Source organism: Urocitellus parryii, unplaced genomic scaffold (genome assembly GCF_045843805.1).
Source record: "Urocitellus parryii isolate mUroPar1 unplaced genomic scaffold, mUroPar1.hap1 Scaffold_59, whole genome shotgun sequence".
Lineage (NCBI taxonomy): Eukaryota > Metazoa > Chordata > Mammalia > Rodentia > Sciuridae > Urocitellus > Urocitellus parryii.
Window position 1 is genome coordinate 2,473,591 of NW_027554094.1, and position 9,404 is coordinate 2,482,994.

The following is a 9,404-nucleotide window of genomic DNA, read 5'->3' on the forward strand; positions in this document are numbered from 1 at the left end:
GAGAACACAATTCTAAGTGAAACAAGCCACACTCAGAAAGCAATGGGTTGAATGTTTCCCCTCATATGTGAATACTTGACCATACAATGGAAAAAGGGAAATCCAAAAAAAATAGCAGAAATATCTGTGGACTACAGGAAGGGGTTACAGGGAAGGCAGGAAGCATGGTGAATTTCAATGTTGTGTATGTCTATAATGCACCAAATTAAAAATCTATAAATAAATAGAAGATAAACAAACAGAAGCCAGACTCATTGTTCTCTCTTTCACTCTTCCTCTAATTTTTCTTTTACTTCTATTTATTCTCTTCCTCATAGACAATGCACCCTATGTTGTCTATGGATCAGCTCTATTTGAAAATTGCAAATCCATGTCTGCCTGATCTTTTCTTCTTTCCTCTTAATTATCTCTATTTTTAACTTCTCTTACCACTGCTTAGTTTGTAAAATGTCAAACCCAGCCACTAATGCTATAGAAGAAGTTAAAACACTGGAAGTCATTGGTAATATTAATTTGAGTTTATGATGGACATAATTCATGTTTAACTACTATCTTTACTGATAGAAATTGCTGACCCTACAATTTCTGTTTATTTTGTCAATCAACATTGTAGATGTCATAATAGAAACTAAGTACTTAATTTATTACTATATGTTATATGCATAGGTTTTTTGCAATTATTTGACTCCCCCTAAACTCTGAGGTACTGGAAACCTACAAGAAAACTAAAAGCTGGTAGAGTAGAAACCCCATGGCTTCAGATTCATTTCAATAGATGGGTAGACACTAAACAATATGAAAAGAAAACACAAAAGAAGAAAACATCCAAAACAAAACAGAATGATTCAAAATAGACTCTACTGATACTGCAGTAAGGAAATGTCAAGTAATGAGTTTATAAAGTATGTAGATAAGAAAATCTAAGAGGTAAAAAATGTTGTAACGATTGAAATCAGAAAATATAAGAAGTGAAAGGTCATGTCAAGAAGGAGATACAGATTTTGAAAAAGAATAAATTGGAAATTCTTGAAATTGAAGACAATAAACCAGATTATAAATTCAATGGAAAGCATTACCAACAGACTAGATCATCTTAAAAATAGATATTGAGGTAACAAATACAATATATATAATCTTGGCAAAGAAACTTGATCACGGAGAAAAGATGTTAAGAGAATATGAACAGAATTTTCAAGAAATGTGGAGTAATATATAAGGTCAAATCTAGGATTTATAGGGGATCTGAGATATAAATTAAAGGAATGCAAAATATTTTCCATGAAACAAGAAGATTAAAAAATTCCAAATCTAAAAAAAAATTAAACAGAAATAAAATACAGGAGGCATACAGGCCTCCAAATATAAAAAATTACAACAAACCCATGACAAGGCACATTATTATAAAAATGCCTAACCTTGGGGCTGGCTGGGGCTCTAACTCAGTGGTAGAGTGCCTGCCTCACACATTGGAGGACCAGGGTTCAATCCGCAGTACCACATAAAAATAAATAAACAAAGATATTGTGTCTAGATAGATAGATAGATAGATAGATAGATAGATGATAGATAGATAGATAGATAGATAGATAGATAGATAGATAGATAGATAGATAGATATTAATGCCTAATCTACTGAAAAATGAAAGAATTTTAAAAGCAGCTAAAAATGACTGGTCATATTTAGAAGTAAACAAAAATGATTTCAGTTGATTTTTCAAGCCAGACCCTTAAAAATTAGGAGGGCATGAAATAATGTATACAAAACTCTGAAAGATAATGAATGCTATCAAAATTTTTAAAAATAATTAAGAATTTTTGTTTTAGAAATGTTGTCTCACTATTCAACTAAGTGAATAAATTTTCTCAAACAAATCTCTATATTTACCTCACATCTAAAGAAATTTTAGGAATTCAACGCAAAATAAGACAATGTCCAAACTTTCAGGAATATGCAGATGTGGGGAGCAAGTATTTTTTTGCCAAATCTGTAAATAATGTGTGACTAAATGGTAAAGTTAGTTTTAATCTGAATTTCCCAAGAGCTGCACAAGACCAGTTGCCAGTTGGGAACTGGTAATTGCTACAAGTTTAAGTTCACATAATCAAAAGAAAGTACTTAGCATTTACCCTGATCCTGACTTCTGTAGTGTTACCACTGAATTCTACTCCAAAGCTTTTTGCTGAGCAATAACATGTCTCCTAGAGAAATTTTGTAGTAAGTTTGTATAGAACATATTTTTAACATGTTAAGATATATGCATAAACAAATTTAAATTTATGAATATAGCTTCAATCATATAACAAAATCATATCTCTCCAGAATAAACTTCAGGGTGGGGGATGTGGCTTAGGTGATAGAGCATTTACCAAGCAAAAAGTACATGTTCAATTCCCACCACCACATGTAGCAAAGAAATAATAAAATTTAAAACTAAATATTTTATATAGATATTGTAAATACTAGATCATTTTTAAAAAGACATATAAATATATATGATAGCAGGAATGCATCTATTAAACAAAATATGAAGTAGACAAAACTCAAAGTAATATATGCAATTTAGGTATTGTATTATATTGAAATAAAAATATATAATGTAAACATGCTTTTGAAATTTCTGATTGGAGAAATATGTTCCTAAATTGTGAAATATATTTCTGATTTTACTGTGCTTTTTACACAACTTTAAAGAGATTGTTTTCCTATGTTGGAAATATGTATTTTTACACTTAAAATCACATATCATCAAGAAATTTAAAAGAACACAATTTGCTTATCAACACAGTCCTATATATTTTTATAGAAAAAAGACATTATAGTTCATATTATCAATTTTCATTTTGCAATTTTACTCCCTGCATCATTCTGACTTTTTTTTGAGAAATTAGAAAACCAACTACTAACTTCATGGGGTTTAATAAACAAAAATTGTATGTTAGCATCGAATTAATCTTCAAATAAAATTCTTGTTGACCTTTAAATCTATGAGATAATCCCTCAATTTTCCTTAGCCTAAAATCTGTTATCACCACAGCATGTGCCATATATCAGATTTTTTTCCTATGATGCTGATTTGGATGTGCAAAAGTATAACTTCAGTTAATATGAACCTACTTATTATTAGGGAAACTAGATCCAGTGTCTTACTTCTTGGTTTCAGGCAAGACGTTTTACAAACATTCAACCACAAAATGTGTGCATTATGTACATTGAATAATGAATGTGAAAACATTAAATGTAAAAGAAAGTGATTTATTTCATGAATTCACAAAATGACCACTTCATGATATGTCAGTATGCTAGAAAAATAAAGATCAATATCTAAATTATATGACAGTTTTAGGTAGGAAGAAGAAAAAATAAGTGAGGAACTAAAAATAATGAAGTTTCTATTAAATGGAAAGGGTAGGTATAAAATGTAAAAGCTGTTAAGGGGAAAAAATGAAAGGAATAAAATGTCAACAAAAGCATCAACAAAAACTTCACTTTTGATCTGATGTTTTGGGAATGCACCAGAAAGCTCTTCTTGTTCTGCCCAGATTCTCAACTTTTATCTTCCCCAAATTTTCATAATTTATTCATTTCAGATTTGGTTTATAATCTAAACCTTAAATGTGCTCATCAGATTCCCTTATTTTAGGGCTCAGAAAAAAATGCTATTTAACTAAACTTTTTTGAGAAAATTGGATTATAAATTTGGAGATTGCATATGACTTTAATTGGATATATTCAGCTATCCATCATTGAAAAATAATTTAAATGTTACATATTTTACAAGAATATTTCAACTTCAAAAACCCAACAGGTTTAGTATATTTAAACAATACCACAAATATCATAATGTTATTATTTATTGTAACTCAATGGGTCACAAGATAAAAGTGGCTGAATGTATTTAAACTTTCCCATAAAATGAATTTTAAGCTACAATGTAGCTCACATTTAAGAAATTATACTTGAATTAAAGTTACATTATAATACGAATAACCTAATACTGACATTTTTATTAAAATAAAATGTTTTTCATGAGTGGTGTCTGAAATTTTTCAGAGTAGAAAGTCCCAGACCTCACTACATCACAAACATTGACATAGCACATATCAGAGCCAGTTATGAAACTGAGGTATTCCAGAGAATACACAGTTTCTTTTAAAGATGGGGAAAAAGCCACTTCCTTTCACCTTTTTTCAACTCCATGCCCAACCTAGCAGGACAAACATAATTCATGACTACTTTCTTAGGAGGAAGAGTGGATATGCTTCCAATATTCTAGGTTTTGTTTAGGGAGAGACAGGTGTCTGAGGAAATGATTTGACTCACTTGTCTCAAATCTCATATGAGGAAATCTCTTACTTTCAATACCTGAGTTGAGCTGAAAACCAGAGAGAGCTCAAAAGGATTGTCTAAGCATCAGACTCTACAGTACTACAGTGATACACCGAGGGGAGGAAGACAGTACAAAAGCTTCCTAAAGAAACCAGCAAACCTGTCTAATTCAGAAATCATATTTCAAGTCCAGAAAAGAAGCACTCCAATAAAATATTCAAGGGGCTTCCAAAATTTCTGACTAATTTATGAAACTTTTTCCCCATACAAAACTAATACACAAAGTCTGGAAGAGATAATTGTCTTTTCAAATGCAAAAACAACAAAAAATTATAACAGAAATAACAAGACACATGAAGAAATATAAAAACACAAATAAATAAAATAAACAAAACAACTCTCCAAAGACCAATCCTAAGACATTGAAGGTCTATGGATAATTTCATGAAATGAAAAATAGCCCTCTTAAAAGTACCTACATGTGTTATGAGAGAATACACACATAAAACTACACAAAGGGGATGGGATTCTGGCTCAGCCGTAGAGCACTCGCCTAGCACACACAAAGCCCTGGGTGCAATCCTCAGCACCACATAAAAATACATAAATAAAATAAAGATACTGTGTCCAACTACAAGTTAAAAATAAATATTAAAAAAGAAAACTACACAAAATCAGGAAAATACATGGAAGATGTAAAATGCAAACATGACAGTACAAAAAGCTAAATAAAACAATAAATGAAATAAAAAATTCACTAGAAGTGTTCAGTAACAGACTTAATCCAGCACAAGAGTGAGTCATTGAACTCAAATACAGGTTTTTTGAAATTATTGATAGAAACAAAGAAAATTTAAAAAAAAATTAAATGTGAAGAAACTCTAAGGGACTTATGAGACAACATCACAATGACCAATATGTGTTTTGCATGCATCTCTAAAGAAGAGAAAGAGAAGGGGAAAGAGAACTCATTTGAAAAAATAATAGACTTCTTTTTAAATTCGGAGAAAGAAAATGGATACCCAAATTCAAGAAGCTCAAAGAACAATAATTAAAATGAATCCACAAAGGACCCACAGTAAGGCAAATTGTAACTATCAAAATTTTAAAATCAAGATTGTTCATGGGTTGGGGCTGGGGCTGGGGCTCAGCAGTAGCACACTTGCCTGGTATGTGTAAGGCACTGGGTTTGATTCTCAGCACCTGATATAAATAAATAAAGAAAGGCTGTTCGATTTACAGTACTGCATATAAATAAACAAATAAATAAATAAGTTCCTATCAGTGACTAAAATAAATAAATTAATCTAAATAAAAATACAAAATTCTGAAAATAAGAACTGAACAGTGATTTATCTCATATGATGGAGCTTCCAGAAAATCATCAGCTGATATTATGGACAAAATTTAGGTCAGAGATGATATATTAATTTTTTCAAAGAAAAAAAGATGCACACACACACACACAAATTAAAAACAATTTGACAATCAAGAAGAGAGCATTAGCAATACTTTTCTGTAAAAATTAAGAAAAAATAACTTTCTTGGGAAAAAAAAGTGAGTGCGTTAATTATCACTAGACCTAATTTATGGGAATTGCTATAGTGAGTCTTTCAAATGGAAACAAAAGAATGCTAGGCAATAATAAGAAAGCAAATGACCATATAAACATTCTGGGAGAGGAAAATATGCAAATACAGATTATTTTTATTTATCCAGATTATTTTTATTTATCAGAAAACATAATTTTATTTCTCATCACTGACAGCATGAAATGGTATTTTGAATACAAACCCATATAATTTTTTTTTCTTTTTTATATATTTTTTTTCACATACACATGACTTTAGGGTGTATTTTAACATATTATGCATACATGGTGTGCAAGCCATTCCAATTTTTATTCCATTCTTGTGTGGGTACACTGATCATGTGCCCATATGAACATAGAAAAATTATGTGCAATTCATTCTACTGTCTTTTCTATTCCCATCCCCTTTAGTCCCTTTGTCCAATTCAGTGAACTCCTATACTTCCCATATCCTTGTTATGGGTTAGCATCCACATTTCTGAGAGACTGGTATATATCACTTAGCATGATAACTTCAGTCCCATCAATTAACAAGCAAATGCCATATGTTCATTCTCCTTAAGGCTGAGTAATATTCCATCGTGTGTGTATGTATACACCATAATTTCTTCATTGATTCATCTCTTAAAGGGTAGGTAGGTTGTCCCAACAATGTGAATTGTTAATATTATTCTATTACACACTTAAAATGTCTGAAATCTTATTTTAAAGAAATTATTAATGATTTTTCTTAAATGTCATTTAAATTAATTCAATCTTATATGAAAATTATAGATTTAAAATGCCAGCATATTTTAATACAAAATAACTATGTACATATCTAACTTAAAAATGTTCAAATGCCATTACAAAATGGGGTATTTAACAGTGCTTGGCCTTGTAAAATAAAACATACAATAAACCTGTCATTCTTTTGTTTATTTTAAATTATAATTTGAACAAAATTAATCTGTGAGTTTAAAAAAATGACCAAGATGGTAAAATCCAATAGGTTTATATCACACACAGTAAAGATGAGGAAATTAATGTTGCCCCTTAACCAATATGCTTGAAGGACTATATATAATAGATAATGGGAATGGAGGGACCTGTGAGAACAGAAGCAGATTAGAATGATGCAGCTGCAAGCTGACAAAAATAAGGAGGATTAAAGGTTATCACCAAAACTAGGAAGAGGAATGGATGGATTTTATCCAGAGTCTCAGAAGGAGCACAGCCTTATTCACACCTTGATTTCCGATTCTGACTGCTAGAATTTTGAGAGAATAAATTTCTGTTAGCTACACAGTTTGTGGTATTTTGTTATGTAACTTCCAGGAAATTTACATAGCCCCATTCAGGGCTGCCCTCTCACATATCACTTAACCACTCGTGGGCAGAAATAATAAACAAACCATAAAGAGATTACAAATTGAAAACATAATTTTGGTAGTTAAAAACATTAACATTTACCTACTATTACTATTACTACTACTACTAGAAAAACTTCTAGTCATTTCCAGGAGTTACCATGGAATAGGGATAGAATAGGTATGTAATTAGTTATTGTGGAGATTTGGTCCTTTAAGGTGTGGATTTAGGTATTTTCATTGTTATTTTGGACTCATGTACAAAAATGAAAAGAGCTCAAATATTTGAAAATATATACAGATTTGAATTTGTATTCTAATTCCAGGACCTCACTATCTTTTAACACAACAGGTAGTTGTTAAATTAATTTAAAAATCATAGTTTTCTTTATTTCTATTAGTTTATGTTGTATTGAGAGAAATATATCCATTCCAGCTAGCCAGTTTAGAATTTAGTGTAATGGAATCTGAAAGAATAATAAAAATATTCCAATTTTTATTATTCCAATACTTCTGTGCTAGAACATCAAAAAAACTGCATTATGTTGCATACATGTGCATATGTATATACTAAAATATTTACATATATCCTTAAATTTTTAATGTATACATAGTTCACAGTGTTCTTAGAAGATTCTATAATATACATTGTAGCTAATCAAAAAGTAATTTTAATTACTTTTCACAAAAATCCGCTTTTCTTATAGATGTACATCTGAAAATAAAACGGAAGTATCTATAAATATGCAATTTTTGTTTAAAATGCCAATTTTAGGGAAGAGTATAAACTAGACTGATCTCTATTAATAATGAATTAACATAATATTTATAATAAATATTTTAAGGACTATACTAAATTTATTAAAGTTTTCATTGTGATGAGACAGGAACCATATTTCAGCAAAATAGTTGAAATGTTAATATTATGTTTATTGTAGGCAAATTATATATTAATTACGCTTCTAAAGATGGTAGATAAAAATTACATAAAAGTTACTGGCAGCCTTCATTAATTGTGTATTGATTCTAAACTTTATTGAAATGCTTATGCAGTTCTACTAAAGATACAGGTGATAATGTCACTGAGAAGAATTTACCTACAACTTGTTCTTCTGCTGCAAAGTGCTTAATGTCATGCCTGTAAGAACTTGAACACACAATGTGTTCTACTGCTTAACTTATATGTGCTCATTATAAAATGTCACACTTTTTTAATGTAATTTCAGGCAAGATTTCTAGAAATGAACTTAATACTAAAAAATTTCAAGTTCTACAATTAATTTTTCAAATTCATTTTCAAAAGAATTAGAAATTTTCTAGTTCTCCATTGTTATTCTCATATAATAGATCTGCTAGCTTGTGTCCACACTATAATGGTTTTATACTATCATGATACAGTTAAATATTTGGTAGAACTACTCACTTTTATTTTCTAGGTATCTCTATTATGATTAGTTATGCTTGATCATACTTATGTATCCTATACAAATGTTTTCTCTAAATTTAAACTATTTAAGTATATCCTTTATAGCTTAACCTTAAAAACTATTTTTAATTCACAATATCCTGATATTTTGATTTCCTCAAAAACAATAACACTGCTATTTATTTCAGTGAAGTGTCATAGCTTTTTTTCAAATACCTTAGATCACTTTTTCAAATTATTTCCAGAAATATTGATGCAGATATTAAAAATAATTTTTACCTTATATCAGTCTGCTGATACATAGGGTTTTTATTATACTATTACGTTAACAAAAATGTTTAACATGACATTTTGTTTGTTTTTAGTATTTATTTTCAGTGCATAAAAGCATGTTAAGTTCTAAGTTTCAAGGAGCAGAAATCACTGATAGATTCTTCATTAAGTTTCAATAAGAAAGGGAAGATGATGCTTTTAGAACATGATTCATCTTACTTCTGCCAGTCTCCTCAGCATTTAAAATTGGGAAAAACAATCACTTCTATTGAAGAATCACTGGAAGAACTAAATTAGGAAACTTCTATAGTATTTTAGCTATTGACTAACAAAAGAAATTCATTGTATTTATGTTAGTTTCTTATTTGTTTTTATTTTTATCTTAAAGGTACATCTGAAGTAACGTGACAATAGTAAATTTATTTTTAGAAGAAAATT